The sequence below is a fragment of the Sciurus vulgaris genome, assembly GCF_902686455.1.
Source record: "Sciurus vulgaris genome assembly, chromosome: 10".
In the NCBI taxonomy this organism is placed as follows: domain Eukaryota; kingdom Metazoa; phylum Chordata; class Mammalia; order Rodentia; family Sciuridae; genus Sciurus; species Sciurus vulgaris.
The window spans coordinates 57,955,129-57,981,455 of NC_136470.1; the positions used below are offsets into that span (position 1 = coordinate 57,955,129).

A 26,327-nucleotide genomic window follows, 5' to 3' on the forward strand; every position below is an offset into this window, starting at 1 on the left:
GTGATAGAAAGAAGTGTGAAGATTCTGAAGTGAAATAGCAGAGTGCCTTGGAGAAAATAAAAGTCTTATTATGGCCGGAGTTTAGAAATGAGCATGCACAGTGGCATGACACAAATAGGAACAAGAATATATGGGATTTTGTATGCTTTGATTAGGACAATGTGTAAGCACAGGGTAACAATGAAAAGTTATAAGCTAGACTTGAGGTGTTTGAATTTGCATTTTGTAACACTGAGTCTGGTTGCTGCAGGAAGAATGGTTTTGAAGGGGCACAGTTGGGGCTACGGAAGTCATTCAGTAGATGATTACAACCAAGTGGCATTGTGGGGGATGGGAAGAAGAGGACTGACCAGCTGTTTTTATTTAAGATTGACTATGTGAGAGTGAGACTAAGGCAGACTGAAACTCACACTAGCTTGAACATCTATATGTAGGATGGAATAGTGATGTCATAGATCATTCAGGCTGCTGTAAGCAAATACTATCGACTGTGTAGGTTATAAACAACAGGAATTTTATTTCTCACTATTTGGAGTCTAGGTTGTCCAGGATCAAAACAGATACAGTGTCTGGTGAGAGCCCATTTCCTGGTTTGTAGATTTGCACCTTCTCACTGTGTCCTTACATGGTAGAAAAGGTCAAGGCAGTTCTGGGTCCTCCTTTGTAAAGGCACTAATCCCATTCATGAGGGCTTTACCCTCAAGTCCTAATCCCCTCTCCCTGCAAAGGTCCCTCTCCTAAAACCATCACCTTGAGGGTTAGGATTTCAACAAGTGAATTTTGGAGGGATGCAAACATTCAGACCTAGCCAACTACTGAAACAGGAAAAGCCCCAAAAGAAGCACATCTGAGGACTGTAGGGGAAAAAAATGACATGTCTAAAATTGCAGTGTGCAAGTGCTTGTGAGTTGAGATACTCAACAGTAAAATGTATCTGGACTTTGGAAGAAAGGAGTGGGTTTGAAATACAAATTTGGCAATCATTGGCATATGGTAACTGAAGTCCCCAGTGAATGAGATCAAATTAAGGAGAAATGTAGAGTAATAGTAAAAGTTAACTTTGTAACCCTAACCAAAGTCCCTGAAAAGGACACAGCCCCCATACATGAGATGGAAGCATGAAGGAGAAGCATGCACTACTCAACTGCTTTTTGTTATATTTGTTCACAGTATTGCTCTATAAATTTTTTATTAAACTTTTTATTTTGAGATAATTATAGATTCAACTTAGATATCTGAAATGATACAGGGCAATCCCATATGCCCTTTACCTTTATTTCTTATAAAATGATAGTACACTATGATATTGACCTATGTACAGTTAAGATGCAGAACATTTTCCATCAGCTCAAGGGTCCCTCATGTTTGTTTTTTATTGCTACATCCATTTCTCTTTTGCCCCCAACTCCTTTATAACACCTTGTAATCACTAATCTCATCTCCATTTCTATAATTTTGTCATTTCAAGAATATTTTAGAAATAGTTATAGTAGGTATTTTTTGAAATTGGCTTTTATATATTCTTCATAATTCTCTGGAGTTTCATGTATTTGGGTGTATCAGTAGTTTCTTTTTCACTTTTTTTTTTTTTTTTTTTTTTTTTGGTGGGGGGAGGTGGAGGGGCAGCGTGGTGTTGGGCATCAAACCCAGGGCCTCTGCACACTGGGTATGTGTTCTACCACAGAGCTATATCCCTAGCCCTCAGTAGTCCTCTCTGTTGCTGAGCAGTGGTCTGGAGATACCCAGTTTGTTTAACCATTCACTGGTTTAAAGATAGCCAGGATTGTTTCCAGTTTGGAGCTATCATGAATGAAACTGCTTTGAACATTTGTGTGCATGATTTTATGTAAATAAGTTTCCATGCCTCTGTGATAAATGTCCAGGACTGCAACCGCTAGGTCGAATGACAGTTGCATTTTTTTTTAAGGGTGGGGGGATCAAACTATCAAATGGTTTTCCAAAGTGGCTGTATTGTTTTCATTCCCATCTGTAATATATGAATGATTCAGTTTCTCTGTATTCTCACCAACATTTGGTGGTGTTATTTTTAAAAAACTGTTTCAGTAGGTGTACGATGATCTTATTGTAGTTTGATTTTGCATTTCTGTGATGGATAATAATACTGAACATCTTTCCATTTGTTAATTTGCCATCTCTATATATCCCTTGTTCAATTTTCTATTCATATGTTTTGCCCATCAGATTATTTTACTGCTCAGTTTTGGGAGCTCTTTTTATATGGTAGATACTAGTACTTTGTTGACATGAGATCTTCATGAATTTTCTATGTAGCTTGTCTTTTTCATCTTTATGGGTTTTTTGGCAGAGCAAAAGTTTTGAATTTTGGTTAAGTCCATTTTATTAGTCTTATCTTGTATAGATCATGAATTTGGCATTAAGTCCAACTACTCAAATGTAAATATCTCTATATTCTGAGAATCTTTTGAAGATTTCGTAGTTTTGTATTTTATATTTAAGTTCATGATCTGTTCTGAATTCATTTTTACGTGTTGTCTCATGTCCAGGTTCCTTTCTTTTTGCCCATGAATGTCTGTTAGCTCCAGTGCCATTTGTTTCAAAAGTCTATTCTTCCTCCACTCAATTGCTTTTATACCTTTGTCTAAATAATAATAATAATATAGGCCTTGGTGTTTATCTGTTTCTGGGTTTTCTCTTCTGTTCCATTGAGTTATATGTCTGGTCCTCTATCAGTATCATTCATTCTTTCTTCTTCTTTTTTTTTTTTTCGGTACGGGGGATTGAATTCAGGGACACTCATCCACTGAGCCACGTCCCAGCCCTCATTTTTTATTACTATAGCTATATAAGTCTTGAAATCAGGTGAACCAGTTCCTCACATTGTATTCTTTTTCAAAATTGTTTTAGGTATTCTAATTCCTTTGTTTTTCCATATAAAATTAGAATAAACTTACCTGTATCCACTGTATCTGTAAGCATCATGCTGAAATTTTTTTAATAGAAATTGCGTTAAATTTGTATATTAATTTTGGAAAGAATCAACATCTTTACTGTGTTTAGTTTTCCAGTTAATTTATACCGTATGTCTCTTATTTAGATCCTCTTTGATTTTATTTACTAGTATTTATAGTTTTTAGCATACATGTCCTGGACATGTTTTGTTAGATTTACACATTTTAATATAAAAAGTTATTATAAATTGTATTTTTCATTTTGGTGTCTGCATACTCATTGCTAGTAAAGCATTCTAATTTTGATGTTCATGTCCATCACACACATGTAAAAATAGTTTATTTTTGTGTGTTTAACTTGTCTCCGTTGACTCTGCTAATAAACTCATTCATTTTAGAGGGCTTTTGATAGATTCTTTGAGATTTTAATGTAGATAATCATGCCATCTGTAAATAGTGCTAGTTTTGTTTCTTCTTTCAGATCTGTATGCATTTTATTTCCTTTCCATGACTTATGCATGAATAAGAGTAATGAGAGTGGACAACCTTGTCCTTTTCATAATTTCAGGAGAAAGACATTCAGTGTTTTGCTGTTGCAATGTTAGGTCAGCTTAAGATGCTTTTTATCGAGTTAAGGAAGCCCCCTTGATTCCTAACTTGCTGAAATTTTTATCATGAATGAGTGTTGAATTGTATCTATTATTTCTTTCTGAATTAGTTGATAAGATCTTATAAATTTTCTTCTTTAGCCTTTTACATTGGATCACATTCATTGATTTTTTTTGAATACTGAATCATCCTTGCATTCCTAAAATAAATCCTTGGTTGTATTGTGGAATTATTTTTGTGTATTCTCAAATTTCTATTTTTTGTATTTTGTTAGGTTTTGTTTGTTTTTACAGTAGTAGAGTTAGTGGGGCCTCACACATGCTAGACTTTTCCACTGAGCTGCATCCCCAACCCTTGTTAGAAAATTTTGGATGTGTGCTCATGAAGGAGAATGGTGTGTGCTTTTTTTAATTTATACAGTCTTTGTCTGGTTTTGGTAGTTAAGTAATACCAAAATTATACCTTTATTATTTTCATAATTTCTGCTTGCTTTGGGTTTAGTTTGATCTTTTTCCAGGTTCTTGATATGGGGATTTAAATTACTGATTGGCAGGGTTTCCTCTTCTAAAAAGAACGTATGTAGTGCTACAACATTCCCCTCTGAGCACTGACTTAGCTGTGTCCTACAAATGTTGATATGCTATGTTTTCATTCAATTCATTGTGTTTTTTAAAATCTTCCTTGAGGCTTTTGACTCATGGATTATTTGTGTGTTATTTAATTCCTATATGTCTATGAATTTATCCTATTAACCTTTTTGTTATTTGATTTCTAATTTTATTCTGTAGTGATCAGAGAACACCCTGTAGGATTTCAGTTCTTTAAAATTTATTGAATAACTTGTTTTATAGCTTTTGCATATAGTCATCTTGGTATGGTTCTTTGGGCAGTTGAAATGGACACTTGAAAAAGACACTTGAAAAAGAATGTTTTGCTGTTGTTGGGTCAAGTGTTCAAATGTCAATTAGATCCTGTTGATAGATTGATATTGTTGAGTTCTTATTGTCCTTTCTGATTTTCTGTCTAATTGTTCTATCAGTTGCTGAGAGAAGAACTTGATTTTCCCACCATAATAATGGATTTGTCTGTTGATACTCTTGTTTCTATACGTTCTTATCATGCATATTTTGTAGCTCTGTTATTGGTCGTGTACACGTTGAGGACTGGTATATCTTCCCTTTTTTCCTGTCTCATGTTCCTACATTTCTACTTATACATAATATTGGGATTCATTTTGACATAATCATACATGCATAGAAATATAATTCACTCCATTTTAGTCCTTAGTACTTTGTCTTACCTTCTCCTCTCCCTTCCCCATTTCCCTTCCTTTTTTCTTTTGGCTCCTTCCTTCCATTAGGATTGGTATATCTTCTAGATGGTATTGTCCTTTCACTGTGATGTAATGTCTTTGTTTCTGATAGCTTTCATTGTTCTGAAATCTTGTCTTGATTAGTACAGCATTCTTGCTGTATTTTTATTGTTTGCCATGATAGCCTTTCCATTTTTTTTACTTTCAATCACCTACCTGTTTTTATATTGGAAATATAAAATGTATGTGTAGACCATATACTTAGACCATGTTTTTTTTAACCACTTCTAGTATTTTAATTAGTATGTTTTACTGCCTTTCTTTACATCCTGTTTCTTCATTCGTAATATCATTGTTTTAAATACTTCTATGTATACTTAGAACCACATTAAAGTTATTAGACAATTCATGATTTGTTTTAAACATCAAACATAATTAGTAAAACTCAAAGGAGGAAACCTGTTGTATTTACCCATGTTTTTGTTTCAACACGTTTTCTTCTTGATGTTCTCAGTTGATTTTCTTACTTTTTCTGTTTTATTGAACTCGTTTAGCTACCCTTTTGGGGTAGGTCTGATGCTGAAAACTCTCTTGAGTTCCTTTTCCTCTGAGAATGCCTTTATTTACTTTTCATGCCATCAGGATATTTTTTCTGGGCAAAGGATTCTAGGTTTGTGCTTAATTTCTTTCCATACTTTAAATATGGTGCCATCACTCTAGGCCTCTGTGTTTCCTAACGCTATATCTGCTGTTTGAATTGTTATTCCTATATAGATAAGCTGTCTTTTTCTCTTTTGTTGCTTTCAGTATTGGAAAGAAGGGGAGATGGTTAATTTTCAGAAGTTGGTGTGTTTCTTTGTGCTGTTGTATGTGTGTTTTGGGTGCGTTTTCAACCATTATTTCTGAGTACTTTTTCAGTGCCCCACCCCTGTCTACAATGGCATGGATTCAGATCTTATTGTTTTACAGGTCCTCTGAGGCTTTATTTTTCCCCCCAATATATTTTCTGTCTTTTGTTCAGATTGGATAATTTCTGTTGTTTATCTTCTGTCTTACTGATTTTATTTTTCCTCTATTTTCTCTTTTCTACTGTTGACCCCTATTCATTAAGTTTTTTTTTTTTTTAATTTTGTTCATTGTGGTTTTTTGTTCAAAATATTTGGTTCGTGGTTCCTCTTTATATTTCTGTTTCTTTGCTGAGACATTTTATGTTTTCATTTGTTTTCAGCCATGTTCACAGTTGTTCACCAAATCATTTTTATGGTTACTGCTTTAAAATTCTCTGTCAGATAATTCTAGTATCTCTTTCATTTTCGTTTTGTCATCTTTTGATTGTATATTTTCATTCAAATGGAGCTTTTCCCTCCTTTTGGTATGAGAAGTGATCTTCAATAGAAATCTGGATATTATGGGTATTGTGTTGTGGGACTGGGCTCTTTTTTTAATTAAACCTCCTATTTTTAGCCGCATTCTCTTGACATTGCTGTAGCATTCGAGGAAGACATGATACCATCTCATTACTACAAGTCCTGTTCCCCCTCCTGGATTCCATTAATATCTGAGGGGAAAAGGGCTCCTTGTTACCCTTGGGGAATTCCTACACCCCATGGGCTTCTGCTGATAACACCCTAATGAAATGGTATAGGGGTGCTTCACTACGATCTCTGCATGGTGTCCACTGAAACAGGGGTTAGGGGTGGGAAATAAGAGTTGGTTGTATTACTGCTGGGACTACTGGGGAGTGGTCAACATGCTGAAGTATTTACTAGGTCTCCTGTGATCCAGCCTCTGCAGGGAAAGAGGGAACCATCACTTTTGGGTGGGTAGTTGGAAGTTCTCTGTTCACAGATGATTTCCACTTACTATGAGTGGTGGATGATAAAAGCCCAAGGTCCTTCTGTGTCACCACCCCAGTGTGGAGTTGTGGACCCATCTTTACAACCTGTCGAGCGTGGAAGTCTAGGTCTGTACTTGATTTTGGGTGGCAATGGTAGGTAAGGGGCCATAGTTTTTCTGTGATGTTTCATTTGTATAGACCAGTTATTTGTATCAAAGTTTTCTGTCTTGCTATGTGGCCCTTTTCCTGGTCCTTTGGCTAAAGAGAGTTATCTTTTGTTGAGACTATTTTGTTTGTGCTCTGTTGGCATTACTGGATGGCCAGCTTCTTTATTTTCAAGTTTGGGATATATGAGGTAAAAAGAAACTCCAGGAAATTCACCAGTGTTGTTGCTTGGGCCCTGAATTCCTAGTAGGTGTGCCTTTTTCTTTCTTTTTTTTAGTCTTTAGGGGTCATTTTATATATAATTCCTAGCATTTTTAATTATATTTCATTAGAGAGATAGGAATACATGTATTTGTTTCATTTTTACAAAAGTGGATTTCCTCACCTCCTTTTCGGTATGGCAGAAACAAATAAACACACTGAGGAGATTGTGTTATGGAGGGATATATTTTAGAATTCCAGGTGGAATTATTAACATTGGAATGGATCTTTCAAAGACAGAAAGATTCTCATCTCAGGTAATTTAGATATCATTCAGTTTGAAGACATGAGTTGCTGCCTGGTGACAGGCAGTGAGTGACACAGTATTCTTTGATTTTCTTTCCATGTGCTATTTTAGTCTTGGTTTTGTATATACAGTAGAAATAGAAGCATTTTGGGTAGGATTACAACTTCATAAGTCATTTTCAGGCCTGTGGCAGTTCAGTTGATTCCATTGGCCTTTTAGGTAGTAGGTCAAATGCCTGTCAGTCAATTAACTAATATAGCTCATCACTTATCTTTTATTCTTAATTATGCTAGCAGTGTATTTATCTGTTTTTTTTCCCTCTTTCCACTTTGGGCTTTTAAGAAATTTTAGTTTTTAGATTAATTGTCAGTAAGATTGGCTTTTTGTGTTCCAAGAATTAAAAAAATGTATAAACTTTATGTAAAATTTCAATAATAAATATTTTTAGTGGCGTATATTTATAAGTAGATCCTACCCCATGGCAACCATTATTTGTTCTTCATTATCAAAGATAGTTTTTTCTTTTGGAGTATGTCATATGAATGGAATCATACAATATGTAACCTTATAATACCTGAGATTTAGCTTGTATCAGTACTGCTTGTATCAGTGGTCCATTTGTGTGTGTGTGTGTGTGTGTGTGTGTGTGTGTGTGTGTGTGTGTAATAAACAGTAGTCTGCTACACGTACTGCCACACATACCTATACATACATACTATAGTTTATCAATTTCCCTGTTGTGTTATTTCCAGTTTACAGTAATTTACATGAACAAAACCACTATACCATTTATATATAGGTTTTTGTTTGTTAATAAATTTTGATTTCTTCAAAGTTAATGTCTAGGAGTGTGAATATATATTTTTGTAGTAAGTGCATGCTTATACAAAAAGTATCCAAACTTCCAAACCTTTTCAGAGCAGCTATACCATTTTTTACCTCACAAATACTCTTTTTCAAGAGCGTTAGCCCTTATGTGTTAGAGCATTCTTTTTTTTGTTTGTTTGTTTGTTTGTTTTTTTGTTTGTTTGTTTTGGTACCAGTGATTGAACTCAGGGGCACTCACTACTAAGCCACATCCCCAGCCCTATTTTGTATTTTATTTAGAGACAAGGTCTCAATGAATTGCTTAGGGCTTCACCCTTCCTGAGGCTGGCTTTGAAATCAAAGACTGCCTTAGGCTTCTGAGCCTGGCTTGTGTTAGAGCATTCTTATAAAGCTTCCTTAAAATCTTTCTCAGGTAATTTTAACATCTGTGTTATTTCTCTGTCATTTTTTTTTTCTATATAAGTTGAGATTTTTCCTATTTCCTATTTTCATATGTTGATTAATTTTGAACTTTATTTTGGACATTTCATTATTTTGTGAGATTTGGTTATTTTTTATTTCCTACGGAAAATATTGTATTTTAACTTTAGTATGCAATTGACCCAACCAAGTTTAGGATTCATGTTCTAACCAGGCCTCTGTGCATTGTGGTTTCTATGTCCTTTGGTTCAGTTTTCCAAATCTTTTTATTGGTATTAGGATTTGTCACATTTACTTGCCACCCAGTGGCCAGTTTGGGAATTGAACAGTCCTGTCCTTCAGTGTTTCATGTCAGTATAAGCAGTTTTGGATCAGACCCACACTTGAATAATTTGAAATGAGACCAAGAGTTCATAAATAACTTGAAGCAATCACTTTACTGAGTTCCCTTCTCTCTCTCATCCCTCAACACTTTGTTTATGGGTCTCTCTTAGAAAACTCAGATCTTTCATTAGCATACTTTTTCATATAGTTCCAATGATTGCCCCTGCCTGGGGGGAACAGGGAGTGGAATGATAAAAAGAGAGGAACACAAAAAAAACAATAGGGGTTTGCCTCACCCTCTTGGGACCAATGTTCCACTAATCAGAGATGAAGGTTCCCTCTCCTTGAGTTTTTGTGTTCCTTTCCTGTAGGGTCTGGTGTTGCTACCTCCTCTGACACCACAGAAAGACTTGAGACCCAGCACATAACAGAAGAGAGGAAATGGTTCTTCAGATTTAGTTGTTCTCCTATTTCCCAGCTAATTTTAGCTGTCGTGTGAATTCTCTCCAGGTTTTATTGCTACCCACACTGGAACAGACAAGACAAAGTGTGCTTATTCCCTCTTAACTAGAACTGGGACTACTGGACTTGCTTTACTGTTGAAATAATGGAAAGGAGTAAAGATTCAGGTTTTGTGGGACCTGAAGGTCATAACATTTAGAGGCCCTTTTAAAGAAAAGTCAAGAAAATGAAATTAGGTACAGTGTTTGGAAGGGGATGTGAAAGTGAAGGTTCCTGAAACTTAAGTTTCATAGGTTTTAATATAAAACATAACTACTGATTATAGATTGAACATTGTACAGTGTGGTTTTATTCATATTTTCATTAAGTATTCATAAAAATGAAACCCATTTTTAAATAACCCTAATTTTATAGATGAGTAAAAGATTTAGTGTTATAAAATCATGCAGATAGAAATGGTGGAATTGTGCTTTAAAACTCCAAATATATTAATTCCAAAGCACATGGCCTTTGACTACCATAGTACTTTAAGTAGATTATAGGTTATGAAAGCCAACATATGCTTATAGTTCAGAAGCGAAGTGTTCAATTAAAGCTCTGCTATTGATTATCCATGTGGTCTTGAAAAAGTTTAATCTTTCCTTACCTCAGTATGTCTGTAAAATGGGGATAATAGAACATTCCTCATGGCATTCTTGTGAGGATTAAATTGTTAGTTAATATAAAGCATTTAGGATAGCTACTGGCATGTAGCAAGTGCTTTTTGTCCACCATGTACAACAATATTTTTAGATAAATTAAGTCATGCTCTATTTGCTATACCTATCAGCACTGCTTCTTTAGGTCCAAAGACAAGTTATAAGTAAAAAGGATTTTCACTTACTTGCAAATAAGTTTTGATCATATTATGGACGTGGAACACAACTGAGATATGACTGTTGGTAAATAGGCTACATAATATATAACGATGTATTAAAGCTAGAAGAAACAAGTTCTATGAGTGATCTGAAAAATTGGATTATTACTGGTTTAAAATCTTTTGGTGAAATGACCAGATACTTAATAACTGAGCTAGAAAAGTTAAACCAAAAAAAATTTCTCTCTTAGTCCCAACTCTTCTATAAAATGAAGACTATAAAATGGAGACAGACATTTTCACTTTCCATGATTCCTGTTATCTGTGGTCAACTGCAACCTGAAAATGCTAAATGGGAAGTTTCAGAAATAAATAATTCAACAAGTTTTAAAACTGAGCACTCTGAGTAACATGATGAAATCTTACACTGTCCTATTTGCTAACCCAGGATATGAATCCTTCCTTTGTCCTGTGTATCTACCCTGCCCATTCATCACCTAGTAGACATTTTGGTTATTGGATTTGCTGTAATGGCATTGTGGTGCTTGTGTTAAAGTAAGCCTTATTTTACTTAATGATGTCCCCAAGATGCAAGAGTACTGATGCTGGCCATTCAGATATGGGAAAGAGAAGCTGAAAAATGCTTCCTTAATATTAAAAGGTGAAAATACAAGAAGTTACTTTGAGAGAAACCATATTCGTGTAACTTTTATTATAGTATATATTGTTATAATTTTTCTATGAATTAATCTCATTCATAAATTAAAAGTTATCATACCTATATATGTATAGGAAAAAGTATAATATAAATAGGTCTTAGTACCCACTGGGGGGGTTTTGGAATATATTTCCCCATAGATAAGGGGGCGCTAGTATAGTTATTTTTTGAAATGTAACAAAATCACCATAAAACTTAGAGTAAACTTTTATTATCTCACAGATTTTGGGGCCAAGAGTTTGGAAGTGACTTAGCTGGGTGATTCTGGCTCAAGGTATCTCATGGGGTTTAGTCAAGATGTCTACTTAGGCTGCATTTCAAGCCTTGATCAAAGCCTTATCTGGGGTTCACATTAAGGTAGTTCACAAATGCCATTCTGTGTTTGGCTTTCAGATTGCACCTATCTTGTAGAAGGGCTCATGAGTATCTTTACCATGGTGAACCTTCCTTTAAGGTTTCTTGCATATCCTCCTGATATTGTAGGGTGATCCCCTAGAAATGAGCAGTTCAAGAGAGGTTAAGGAGGAAGTCACAATGTCTTTTTATGACCTAATGATCTAGCCTCAGAATTCTCTATCTTTTCTGCAGTATCTTACTATTACATGGGTCAGCCCTGTTCAGTGTGGAGAGACTACTAGGAGTTGGAAATCATTGGGACCAGTTGGAGGCTGGTTACCATCTTATATGATAACTTAACACTAAAAGAAATGCTACCAGTGAAAGCTTCTGGAACCTAGTAGGTGCCCCAAACAATATCTGTTTGATTAGCATGTTTTTTTTTATTGATGGTCCCTTGGACAGTAAAAATCAATTTCTGGTTATTTGCCAAATGCAAAGGAATGTTTAATATGTCTCTATGGAGAAGAGATGACCACTGAACTCTTGACAGAAGAGGTGAAGTCTTCAGATTCATCTTGTAATTGTTAGTTTACTTATAAACTTGGTTGGTTATTATTTAGTTATCAAATGATGAGAGCAACTAGAGTTTGAGGCAAGAATTGTGACCCATAATGAATTCCTTTCAATTAACATCTCGCACACCATCATTGAGGAAGAAAATGTATTTAAAGTCTGATGTGTGCATATTTTAAGTGTTGTAATTGAATGTCATTTAGCCTCTTCTGTTGTCTTTAAGGTTAAATAGACCACATTTTTTTTCTTTCTAAGCAGATTATACCTGTGTTAGCTTTCTGTCTTTATAACAGATACCTGAGATAATCAACTAAAAGAGGAAAGATTTATTTTGGCTTATGGTGTGGTTTTAGAGGTTTCACTCTCATATGGCTGGCCCTTTTGCTTCTGGGCTTGTGGTAGCATAGCTTGGCGGTAGTGCTCGGTGGCCCAAAACTTCCTGCCTTGTAGTGGGAAATTGAAAGAAAGAGCAAGAGGTGACTGAGGTCCTTTAATCCCCTTTGAGCACACACACCCAGTGACCTGAAGACCTCTCACTCGTCTTAAAAAGTTTCCATGAATAGTGCTAAGCTGGGGACCAAACCTTTAACACATGGGCCTTTGAGGGACACTCCAAATTGAAACGATAGCAGTACCTTCCTGTTGATAGTGATGTTAGTATGGCTTATGGCTTATTTTGAAGAGGACACTTATTTACAAAGCAATACATAAGCAGAACATAAGACAATTGCTTTTATTTGTTGTGAAAAAGAGCACATAAATTTTCTTATTTATTGTTAGGTTTTCTTTAAATGTTTTGTTCTTTGGTATCTGGAAAATATCTTTTTTCTTGTAATGTTTATTTTAATACTGAGTATATTTTTTGTGAGTTTTTTTTCTTATGGCAATAAATAGTAAGGGTTCTATGACATTGGAAAATGCCCATCATTTTATAATGTCTGGAATCTATATCTGGTTGTTCATGAACAAACATTTTTCGTTAGACACTGGATAAAAACTTTATAAAGAAGTGGTACCCAATGCAGTCAGTAGACTATCATGATTTATCATGGTACTGTATAAATATTTGACCACTGGAGGGCTCCAGATTTTAAAAAATTATATCAAAGATATAAATGCTCACTGTAAGTTTTAAACAGTATAGATTGATATAAAAGATTCCATATTTTTGAGTGAAATTGTTAATGAGTAAATAATTACTGATTACAAATGAGAATTTTGTGCATGTACAAATAAAATATATTAAATAAGTATTTTTCTTTTATTGAAATAGAAATAAAACATATCCAATTTCTTTATATCTCTCAACTCATGTCAAAATTAGAAACCAATCTTGAAATCTCTTAGTAAAGAAGTTCAGACAGATTAAATATGTATTTTTTCTAGTCTCTTTCTTATATGTATAATTTTTATATTAGGAAACTTCTTTCTTAAAAAGTTCTTCAAGTTTATTATTTCTTCTAGTTTAAAGAATTCTCCAGTAATCTCAATGACATAAGCTTCACAGAACATTAGGAAACATTTTGAAACTGAACCAAAACCAAAAAGATGTGGCATCTAGCTGGACGCAGCACATACCTGTAATCTTAGATTCTCAGGAAGCTGAGGTAGCAGAATCACAAGCTGCAAGACAGCCTGGGCAACTTACTAGAGACCCTGTCTCAAAACTTAAGAAAGGGCTGGCGATGTATCTTAGTACATGCCTAGCAATTGCAAAACCCTAGGTTCAATTCCCAGTATCAGGAAAACAAAACAAAACTAAATAAAAGATGTGGCATCTACTGATTTTTAAGGATTTTAACCTTAAAATGTTAATATTTCTTAGAGGCTAGATGCATAGTATATATTTTTTTTTTCCTGAACACTGCTCTTTAGAACTTGTTTTCCTTTATTAAAGTAAAATGGAAATTTACAAAGATGAAGAATTAGAAACTCATCACATATATTAGTACTTGAAGGAAACATCTTTTTGTCTAGAGAAATTATAGATGGGAAACTATCATGTTCCTCAAAAACAGCATTTTTACTTCCTTGATCTTTCCTACTTGAAAGAAGTGTTTTGATTTCTTTATAATTGTGAAGTGTTTACTTTTTAAATGTTTGATCCAAGCTCTGGGAAGCCTGCAATTTCCAGGAGAGCTAAGGATTTTTCTTTTTCCCTGATAAGATTTGTGTCTCTTTGTACTGAACTTGCAGAACTGAGTGTATTTGTTTTGGGTGATTTGAGTAATTTCCCAGTTGTTCAGTAGCTTTGTCCTTTATCATCTCCTTTTCACAAAAGGAAGCTGAAATGCAAATTAATTGTCAATGAGGAAGAAACAAACAAAGGAAAACAAAGTAAAAAACAAAAACAACTTCCTTACCTGATCACTTAAAAACTACCCAGTATCTACAAATAGATGAAACGTACTTCTACTTGTATATAAGGGCTAATTATTAGTATAGGATGAAAGCAACCAAAAAGAATGATGAGAGACAATGGTCCTGAGCTGTTATTAATTATGCACATGATGTTGTTGTTGTGAAAAGATATTTATTTTTAAGCCACTGATGTAAAATTTTAAGCCACTAGGCAGCCTCACAAGAGAGTATAGCTCTTTTCTACTCTCATTCACACCACTCAATAGTAAGTGAAAGACAATAATCAATGTCATTTTGGGGCCTGGGACACATTGATTTTTTCTTCCTGAAAACACACCTATTAAATAGTGATCATGGCATACTTCCTGATGCAGCTAAGTGGACACAAGAAATTCTGCTACAAAATGCTTCCATATTAGTCAGCTGTGTTACAAAACTTGTTTTTAGCTGTAAAATACAACAGAAGACACAGGAAAGGGCATGACTGAGACATGCAACAGTATTTCTACCTGCTGCCCCATGAATGTGAAGACAGTTCTGCATTACTGATAGTGAAACTTCCCTCCAGGACCTTTTTTATACAGATTTATCCATATATATGGCATCAGTTGGTAAGATGCCTGTCAGAACAGAGTCTTGCCATAAAAAAGAGTAAACCTTACTGGTCTGATTAAATATTACCTGTGATCATTTTAACCTTGTGTTCATCATCTGAAATCACTAGACAACACAACAACACTGCCACTTTTTATCAGTTTTTAAAATCAGCTCAGTCCTTGCATATTCATAGTTCATCTCAAGCTTGGATGTACCTTACAATCACCTGGGTAACTTTTATCTCTGTGGATGCCTGAGACTAACCCTGGAGATTATTTTGATTTAATTGGTTTAGGGTAGTAAAGACTAGGGAATCTGCATTTTTAATTTTCATTTTTATCTACCGGTGCCCCCGCCTCCGGAACCCCCACTACCGGGGATTGAATCCAGAGACATTCTACCTTTATCTACATTCTCAGCCCTTTTAGAAATTCTTGTTGTGACAGGGGCTCTCAAAGTTTTCCAGACTGGACTCAAACTTGTGATCCTCTTGCCTCAGTGTTCTGAGTAGCTGGGATTACAGGGCAGGTCACTATGCCTCTCTCGACATTGGCATTTTCAAGTGGTTCCTGTGATTACGTTTTATAGTTCAAGTTGAGAGTGATTGATTGAAAAGGAAGTGGTATTGTGGCAACTTTTTGAGGTTTCTAAAAGTTCTGATTAAACAAATGTCTCAGAGCAAATACAACTACTCTTCTCCATACCTGCCTAGTCCTCCAGAGCCGAGTTGAGGAGTGGGGAACTTGGTATTCTGGTTGCTGACATTGCATGTTTTGTTGCTGACTATTTTGAGCTGACGCCACTTATGTTTTCATGGTAAGGAGTGCAGAATATGATGTTAGATTTTTAGGATTTGACCTGTCCTGATAAGCTTGCATCTCTGTTGCTGGTTAAGGCAGGCAGCTTATCTTTAAACACTTTTAAACCAGTTCTATCAGAAAATAGAATGTGACCTGGCCAAGGGAATGTAATTCTACTAGTGAAATGTGCTTCAGGGTAAACATCTTCTGAAACATACGAGATTACAAATGGAAGAGTTGTGGAAGAAGAACATAAAATATAGACAGGCATGTGCTGCAGGGAGAGTGAACTAAAGGATTAGCATGTACTGGCAACAGGATACATCAGTTCCTAGAAATGCCCAACAACGTCCATCATGGGCAAGGGTGATGATCCCTCACCTTCTTTTATAAAGGAGCTGAGGCAAGCTATGAAGTTTCCCTGCGATTGCAGTCCTTGGGCTCTTGTTTTCCCATTCTTAGATGAATACCCTGGGTAACAACATTTCTTCACCATAGATTTAACCTGTGTGTTTGCATGACTCACAAAGCCTGCTGTCTGCTTAGGTTTTCTCCCCGCTTCCCCCCGCCCCCCTCTGGTTCATTCTGTATCACACATGTCATGTAAAAGATTCCAAACTGAACCTCTGCTGACTAGAACAAACCTTTTATTGGCTTCCTCACTTCTAACCTCCAGGACACACAGCCTTTCCATCACAGGAGTATAATACCACCTTGTCCTTCTGCCCAGGCCTCCAAGCCCTGGGATTCAATTTGGTTTTGTCCCCCATTTCACTCAGCACATCAAACTTGCTAAATCAAATATACCTCACAAAGTGCCCTAGGCAGGCAGTGGATGAAAATAATGAATATGTTCAGATTAAAATGTAGCAGATCTCTATGGTGGAAGAGAGTGAAGTGTTAGGGAAGCAAATCAAAATTTTAAATAAATGTCCTGGCTTAGGGCATTTAGAAGAAGTTAAACATATTTATATATTATATGTAGTATAAGTTTTAACTTGCATGTTTGGGAAATGATTTTCCTTGAGTAGGATTAGCTTTAAAAAACACTAAGAAAAAAAAAACACTAAGAAAAAAATATAACTTATGATAAATTTTGGCATTCTGTTTTGCTTTTATAGACATTATCTCTTTTGTGGAGGATACCTTATATATAAATATTACCAGTGCATGCTTTCTTTTTGCTATTTATGGATTACCATAACAACCTGGTGACATTTAATTCCAGGTCAGTTTTCCTTAGATATCAAAGACTTCTTGACTTTACTTACTTGGTACTTTTCTGACATGTATGTAAGAAATGTAAATTTGTTTTACTTTTAACCATAGGAAAATATAAATAGTACTTATTAAATTTGCTATACTTAGAAGCTTCACAAATTATTTTTGCAAATATTTTAAGAACATTTTATTTATGGGAAGAAAAGGTTTTACAAAGTGAATTGAAAATGATTTAATAAGAATCCAGTTCCTTCTATTAATAGTGGCAATCTAGGACTAGTTAACAGATCCCAATTCCAGATCCTGATAGGAACTTTTAGTGAAATCTTAGAGAAATGCTTGTTTCTATGTATTAGCGCCTTTCAGTTCTTGGAAATGTCTAGGTGTCTACTGTGATTAATTTGAAATTAGTTTTTATAGAGGAAATGTGATTTTTAAAATTAGATTTGTAGAACTTTTGTTTTTTGCTTTTAAGTCAGATGTTTGGGATGATTTTCAGGGAAGGGTTCACACAATAAAAATGTGCACTTACCAAAAGAATCCACCATGTATCAAAGTGGTTATCTTTACAGTGGAATATTAACTGAAAGGGAATATCCTCTGGTAGGGGAAAAATGGCAAAAATTTTCAGAAATTCAATTGTAAGATATATTAATTCTACCAAGATAATAATTTCATGATCATCAATTCTGGGGTGCATTCTCTACCTCGCAAGTTCGGCTAAAAATATTCTGAAAGGCAAGTTTTAAAAGGTAATGAAATAGAAATATAGATCTAGGTTTGTAAGGTACAAATTAGAAAATAAAATCCTTCTTCAAATGTTATCTGAAATCCTTTGCTCTCTTATAATTAATAGTTATAGTTTTGGGATATTAATAAAACATTGATTTTTTTTTTTTTTAAATGACCCTCATACATGAAGAACCCTTGTGGCTGAATGATTTACCCACCTAATAATTTGTACTCTAGAGATTTGTTTTTTCTGATTTGTATGGTTGATGAGTGTAATTATAGCTATTGGAGGCAGTTTTCTTAACATATAAAATGGAATAAAATCCCTCTTATTAGTTACTATAATAATTTTTGATATATCCAAATGTCTGTAAAGTGCTCTGAATTCCAAAGAACAGTTCTGTGAAAATAGGTGCTAATGCTGTTTATTTTGAATTTCTTATATTAATCCAGTTTCACTTTAGTGCAACAGTATGAGCACAAGCTTAATGTGATAATTGAATGGTGTTAATATGAAATCTTTTGATTATATAAAAAAGTTTTGTACTGTCTTTTAATTAGAAACTAGCATATGCTCATTTCCAATTCCTTAAACAGTTTGACTAACACTAATTATGAATTGTGATTTTAAAATGTAAATAACCTGAACTTGCCTTTGGTACATTACTGCACCATAATCTTTAGTAGAGCTGGAGTCCTGGGGCATCATGATTGAAAGGCATAGTGCGTTCCAGGCCTCATACTATTCAGCTTTTCTTGGTTTTCTGAAGACTCTTGAGAATCTTGAAATGCTTGGATCTTAGAAGATTTGAAAGCCTTTGTGCCCTGAATGAATTCCATATAATAACTTCTTAGGTTTTTACTTGATTATCTCCATCAATAGAGAAATATCTGAAAGGAACTCCCTTCACTTTTGTGTAGATCTGATGGTTAAAAAGTGTTTTCTTACATTGAACCCTCCAAACTACCTCCTAGAAACATCTGCTCATTGTTTTCAGTTTTAAACTCTGAACTAACCATACAAATTTATGCCTGATGAGACACTGAAGGGATGTGAAAACAGAACTACTTTTCCAGAGTAACATTTTCATTTTCTTCAACAGTTCTGCCCCTAGCAGAGTTGCTTAGCTCCTCTCCTATCTCTCAATGGTCTGTTCTAGAGGAACTTGGAGTTTCTTATGTTCTTACCTAGTAAAGATAAACAGCACCAGATAGAGTGGACTTTTTCTTTTTTGCTTGACAGTATATTTCTGCTAAGTTCATTTTATTTTGGGGTACTTCACAATGCTGACTCATATTGCACTATACAGTTTTACATGCATTTCATTCAGTTAAGGTAGACATCACCAATTCTCTGCTTTTGCACTTTTATTCATTCTACTTGATGAGACTTAGTTTAGATTATGTGTGCTACCTTACAGTGACATAATCAGAGAAAAGATAAGGTAACAGTGCTTACTTATAAATCTGTGGGTATGCTTACATGCTACCTATTCTTGTTACTCCACAGTTGGAAATTTTAAACATAAGTGTAATGTCTGTTAGCATGCATTCATGCTGGAACTTCAAAAGGGAAACCTAGAATTCCCTTTTAACAGCATGTGTCCTTTCCTCCACCTATTATCTGATGTACCGTTTTCAGTTTTATGTAAAATTAGCACACATTCAAAATACTCAGCACATTAAAGTAGTTTCTCTGAAGGGAGGAAGCATAATAGGAGTGAAATATGGGATGAAGAGAATCTAATTAAATTAAGGTTGTTTTGTTAGCATTGGTGTTGAACCATGTTAATGATTTTACTCTAAACAAGTAGACTTGAATTTCAAGTCTATTCTAGTATATTGTGTTTTGGGGATCACCTAGAATTCATTGTATGAGACTCTTGGTGCTGACTAAATTCATTGAAGCTATGAACCATTAGACTTGGGATCTAATGTGTATTATTATTCCTGTTAATTGTTCACCTCCAAAGTGCAATAATTAAAGTTTAGTTTTAGATGTGTTGTCAAAGCAGTCTTTGGCATTTCCAGAACACTGTAAAAATTCTTGAGATGTAGTTCATATTTGAAAATAAATTCTAGGCCTGAATTTACATTTATTTCCTTTCTTTATATGTACTTTACCTCCAAAGTAAGAGACAAGTACTTGGTTGTTACTTTAAAATTATAGCAATACTCTCTTTGGAATCTGAATCACTGAAGAGCTCTGTGTTTTGAAGTTAAGAGTTTCGGTTGTGTGTGGATGTTCATACATGACCTCATCATTAATTCATTTGTATTTCAACTTTTATGAAAAGAGGCCTAGGTCAAGAAAGATGGTATGAGGGATTTGATGAAGAATATAATTATCATATGTACTGTATAATAACCAACTCTTGGGTTCTTTGTGACTATAATCATCTGTGAAAGTAAAGTACTGTAAATGCCTTTTAAGCTGCAAAGATTCCATTTAAGAAGTATATTCAGAATAGTTTTAATGTTGATATATTTTATTTTATTTTATCCCTCAAAAATTGGTTGTTTTTTCCAGAGGTATATATGATAACTTTTCAAAGCAAGACACTGTATTCTTCACTATTCCTTGTTTCTATTTTGTTTTGTTTCCCTTCTTTTAAATCTAAGATAAAATTATTTCAGGCCATAGGTTTGCATGGAGAATGAATTGTGTGTCACTATTCACTTAAGTATACCATGATACATAGCAAATTTCAAGACATTGGAAATGTCCTTAAAATTAGTTTTTGAAATCAGATTAACATATGCCGGTTTTTCCATGTTTGTATTGAAACCTGAAACTTCTCTTTATAAGAAATGTAAATTGGAGGATGAATTGCTATAACAGGAGAAAAGATTTCAAGTCTAAAAATCTTGACTTACTAAGTATCATGATGTACCAGCAATTTTGAATAAATTTGTTGAAATGAGGATACAAAGAAGAGTAAAATAAATCAGTACTTCCTTTCATTTCTTTTCAGGAGGTATGTATGTGGTCCAGTACTTTTTATTTCAACAAAATTATAAACCATTCTCTTTCACTTTAAGTACATAGTACTTATAGTAATTTGGGTAATATTTGTAATATAGGTACTGTATAGGTACTTATAGTAATGTAGCTTAACATCTCTGTTGTTTATTTTGTGAGCTGTGCCAGGATTCGGGTTTCATACCCAGTTCTCACTCATCCACAGTGTTTAGGAAGATGGAATAAACAGATTGGACAAGGCTGCATGATATAGTTCATCTCAGAAACTTGGAGGTAGAATTAGGTCAGTCCTATTCAAGGTACTGGACTCTTCTCCCAAAAAGACATGTACACTCCAGGTGCATGAAGTATTTTCCCAAAAATCAAAGTGCATAATGGGAAGTGTATGCCAAGGAGGTAAAAACATGAATCTGTTATTTTCTGCTTGAGAGAATCCAGTATAGAAAATATGCTTTTGTAGGTGGGTATTCTCCTCTTTAAATAAGGCTCCTAACAACAAGTTTCTTTTTCAACTTGAAAGGTGGCAAAGTCTGATTTTGCTAATTTTAAGAAGTTCAAATTTCAAAATGTGCTGCATTGAGAACTATGGCTATTGCAGGTTACTCTAGGGGTGCTTCAGGATAAGCCTTTTGCCTTGTCCTTATATTTGGTGACCCCTGGGGTTGTATAACACTGATTTCTGTGTGTTACTACACTGGATTTAGCGGCAAAGAATAAGCCTATACCTATGGAAATACTTAGAGAATATTTTCTTTTGATATTTTGAGTTGACTTAATTTAAACTAAATGTTTTATATTACTTTAAATATTGACTATCATAGGAGCAGTGGCAACTAAAGCCGGTAGTGTTTTTCTGAGGATTAATTACTGGTGGAGCATTTATACTGTACAGAGGTATAATAGGGCATGTACTTAGTTTTAATATAAGACATGATTTTAATTGGTACTAGGTGTTTCTCCTGGGGTTGTGCATTTAAGGGAGAATTACTGTTCTTATATTCTCAACTGGCATTGGCTTGTCATTCTGTAGTCAGTATTTAATTCTCATTGCTAAATGAAGTAAATTGACATCAGATATTTTAAATATTAAGACTTTTTAATAGTATTTCTGGGTTCACAAATAGGACAGAAAGTATATTCTTCTATACCCTTTGTGTACACACACACACACACACACACACACACACACACACACACAAACACACTTGACATTAACTCCTCATTTCAAGGTGTTGCTTAGAACATTTAGAAACACATGTATGTGACATATGTATTTCTACAGCTAAGTGCTGTCTTTCCCTGCCTTCAGCCTAGCAAGGGCAAACCATTCCAGAACTAAAAAATATTCTCTGAACTCTGAGTGTAAAAAGTTAGACCCCTTTTAGTGGGTCTTTTCCTGCTGAATATTGCTGCTGTGATGGACTACTGTAAGAGTGAAGATATAATATGGTCTGGAGCCTCCTACTGGTTGTGGATAACAAATTCTAGATCAAATTGATGATAATCCTGAAGTGCATTTGTGCAATCAGGACAAACAAAGGCAGAGAACCTGGTTCTGATCTGCCCCTACCCGTTTCTTGCTGTGCCATCACATGGGCCAGAGTAAGAGGGTCCTAACTCTCCCATACCTCTAACATTCTGTGATTCTGTAATTTCACAACTTGTCTAACAGGAAGCATCAGACCCGGTGGGCAGCAGTATGCAGTAATGAGGAAAGCATTGTGAAGACCTGGGGTATTGCCTCAACCTGGTTCAAAATCACCTGGAATACCTTTTGTCCAGTCACCAGTTTCCCTGGGTCTTAACTTGCTTTGGGCCATGGAAATGTGATTGAACTTCTCTGTGTACCCTAAGGAGAGTTACGTGGAGTTGTTTTTTTTTTTTTTTTTCACACAAAGAATTTATTTGGAATAATGGAGTTTTTTTTTTTTTTCACACAAAGAATTTATTTGGAATAATACACAAGAAGTAGAATTGCAATTCAGAACACACACAGAGACCAGGGTGTCCTATGGTACGTCAGGAAAACAAGGAAATAGTAGGGTTTTAGTCAGGAAAGAAGTCATGTGAATTGTTTTGAAAGAAAGTTCACTGGCACTAGCAGCATCTTAGTGAGTTCATGGTGGTGCTCACCTGTCATCTCAGTGATGCAGGAGGCTGAAGCAGGAAGATTGCAAGTTCAAGGCCAACCTGGGCAATTTAACTGGCTCATGTCTTCAAATAAAATGAAGAGAAAGAGCTGGGGTTGTGGCTTCATGGTAGAGCTTTTGCCTTGTGTGTATGAGGCCCTGGGTTCATTTCCCCATCCTGGTGAAGACTATACTTTCAGGGATCATTTCTATAGTTTGTTACTACGTGGAGTTTTTTGATTTAAAATAACTAATTTTCTTGTGATCTTATTTGTTCCAGAAATATAACTGATTTGCAAATAAATAAAAAGGGAACATATTGGCACATCACAGTCATTTTTGAGCAGACTTCTTTGTGACTTCATAATAAAAATACTCTTACAGGGCTAGAGTTATAACTCAGTGGTACAACACTTGCCTAACACATGTGAGGCGCTGGGTTCAATTCCTAGCACCACAAAAAAAATAATAAATAAAAGTATTGCATCCAACTACAACTAAAAAATATATATATGTTAAAAAACATATAGTTAATGCATCTGAGCAAGTCTTTCTACCAGTAAGATATTTACTGGAAATAAATTAGACACACCTGAAAGGGACAGGGGCCCTATCTGGAGAGTAGAGTCTTTTGTTATTTTTTTAAAAAATTATTTCATCATGTGTGGTGGTACACACCTGTAATCCCAGCAACTTGTGAGGCTGAGGCAGGAAACAGGAAGATCAAGTTTGAAGCCAGCCTCTGCAACTTAGTGAGGACCTAATAAGCAACTTAGTGAAACCCTGATTTAAAATAAAAAAAAATAAAAAGGACTGGGGATGTAGTTCAGTGGTAAAGCACCTCTGGGTTCAATCCCTAGTACTCTCCCTTCCAAAATACAGATTTTAAAAGAAATGTACTTTTATTAAATAATACTACAAAATTTTAAATTGTATTTTTATGTTTGTTTCTTTAGACTGGCTTTGTGTAATTTGTATTAAAGAAAGAAAGGAGAAAGATCAATGCCCTTTACTTCTTGAAACAATATTTTCTGTTACAGTTATGTAAATTGCTGTTTATTGACTTCTAGTATCACATTTTTGGGATAATTTTTTTGTAAGAATCTGATTTTCTGTATATTGTGAATTATTGATATCATGAAAATAGCCAAAGGAACCCTTTCTTACTTCAGAAGACAAGGTGGTCTTGAGGTTTGTCCAGTGCATTTCGCTTGCAGGAACCCTTCTGAAAGTTACAAGTTAATTCCTAAAGTACATGTAGGTCAGGCTTGCTTGAGCCAGTGTAATCTCTGAGGGGGTAACCCACAGTTATCCTGTTTATTTTCCAGTTTAGTTTTAGTGACTCGATGGAGCTTATGAGTTTTCCCAAAGTATCTGGGTATTCCCTGTCATTATTACTAATGTGGCTGCTGACAAGCATACTTTTATACTCATTCTGGAAGTGACACTTTCTTCTGCCTTTCTTTTGTTTATGTATTTTTTAAATTCTTTTTGCTGATTTTTGTTGTTGTTTTTGGTTGAAGATGAACATAATACCTTTATTTTATTTATTTTTATGTGGTGCTGAGGGTTGAACCCAGTGCTTCACATGTGCTAGGTGAACGGTCTACCACTGAGCCACAACCTCAGCCCCTTTCTCTATCTTTAAATGTGCAGTTTTCCCTGCCTGGAAGATCAAAGGCACATTTACACAGTTCACGGGAGTATAAAGAGATATCCAATGCCTCCATGCCAAGCCATCTAACTATATATGGAACCTGCAGAAATTACTAGTTCTACCATGGTCCTTGGAGCAACAGTTTGGGACAGATGATCTTTATAATAAAATGTCCATATTATCAAATCAGCAAATGTACATTGAAATTGGTAGGAGTAAAAAGTGGTTGCTCAGACTGTCAGAATTAGGCATATATTTAAGCCACCTAAATTAAAATAAAATAAAATACACAGTGAAACGTCATTCGATAGTATACCAATTCATTGACCATTTAAATGCTGGAATATTCAAGCCAACCCCAGTGTGTTCACAATGTAACTTCACCAAAATTTTTTACTAATTTTTAACTCTGATGAGAACATTACTTAACATTTATTGAGCACTTAATATATTCCAAGTATTTTATATTATAATGTCTTAATTCTTTTTTTTTTTTATTGTAAACAAATGGGATACATGTTGTTTCTCTGTTTGTACATGGCGTAAAGGCATACCATTTGTGTAATCATCAATTTACATAGAGTAATGTTGTTTGATTCATTCTGTTATTTTTTCCCTTCCCCCCACCCCTCTCACCCCTCTTTACCCTCTATACAGTACTTCCTTCCTCCATACTTGCCCCCCTCCCTAACCCTAACTCTAACCCTAACACTAACCCTTCCCTCCCCCCCATTATGTGTCATCCTCCACTTATTAGTGATATCATTCGTCCTTTGGCTTTTCGAGATTGGCTTCTCTCACTTAGCATGATATTCTCCAATTTCATCCATTTGCCTGCAAATGCCATAATTTTATCATTCTTTATGGCTGAGTAATATTCTTAATTCTTAAGGCAGCTCTTAAAGCTGTGGGGATTATTATCTCAGATTTGCAGATGAGGAATAGAGGCCCAGAGAGGCTTAGGAATTGACCCACAGTTGTAGGGTGGTATATCATAAGATTAGTAGGTTTAGCACAACACTGTGCTACTAACCTTATTTTATGTTTATGAGACTATGGACAGAAAAAAGCGGCACATCACAGTTTTCTCATTTGCCTATATTTCATGTTCTGCTTTTGGATGTGAAATTAGTGCTTTAGCCAGATCTGCCTCTTAGTTCCCCTAACACTTCCAGCAAATCACACTCTCCCAGTATTGAATCTTTTTGCTTTTTTCCTGGGCCAGTGCCTCTGTATACCAAGGTCATCCCTGCTTCATGTTCCAGCTTAATTTATCTGTGTAAGAATACTCTTATACATTCTAACTATAAAATTTTTTTGCTTACTATTTTAATATTTATTATGTATTCCTCTATTATCTGACTTGTGTATGTATATTGTTTGTGATTACTGAACTAGAATATCGGCTCAAAAAACCAGCTGTGCTGTTAATGATACCTTTTGCAATGTTATGCTAACTCATAATAGGTCCTTACTTTCTCAAATAGTGAAAGGTTGAATCATTCACATTACTGTTCTGTTGGCCTATAGTAGGTGGTAAGTAGTTTAAAAATATAATTTTATAATTGGTACAATATAAAGGGAGTACTAGAGGGAAGTGAATTTCTAAATCTTCTTGGTATTTTAGGAGACCAGTGTTAACAGTGAATGCTAAAGTTGTCCTTACAAATGGACAAATTTGTAAATACTTCATACTTTGTTTTACTGCTGGACATGGAGGAAACTCCTAAGACTGCTTGTCATTATTATTTTTTTTTAATATTTCTTAACTGAAAAGCTCTAGGTCATGAGGAAATAAAGGTGGGAGTGGAAAGGTATCAAGGAAGTAATTCAGATTTACATTGTCCTTTAAAAGATCTCCATTCTCAGTATAGCTGACATTTGAAATTTCAGTTAAATATTGGTTCCTGGCCAGAAATAGTTGTGGTTTATGCTTCAGTCATAAAAGACAGGTGGATTATTTTAA

At 34.9% G+C, this 26,327-nt stretch overlaps 1 protein-coding gene across 12 annotated transcripts in view; it reads left to right on the forward strand.

Annotated features, from left to right (window-relative positions):
• Window positions 1-26,327, forward strand: part of BBX (BBX high mobility group box domain containing) — a 253,393-nt gene that overhangs the window by 74,433 nt on the left and 152,633 nt on the right. Inside the window, exon 1 of one of the 12 annotated variants that reach the window (XM_079100829.1) lies at window positions 11,471-11,705. The exons of the other annotated variants lie outside the window; for them this stretch is intronic. The gene's annotated coding sequence lies outside the window, so the exon portion shown is untranslated. Of the gene's footprint in view, window positions 1-11,470; window positions 11,706-26,327 lie in introns of those variants that run through there. 12 annotated transcript variants of the gene reach the window in all.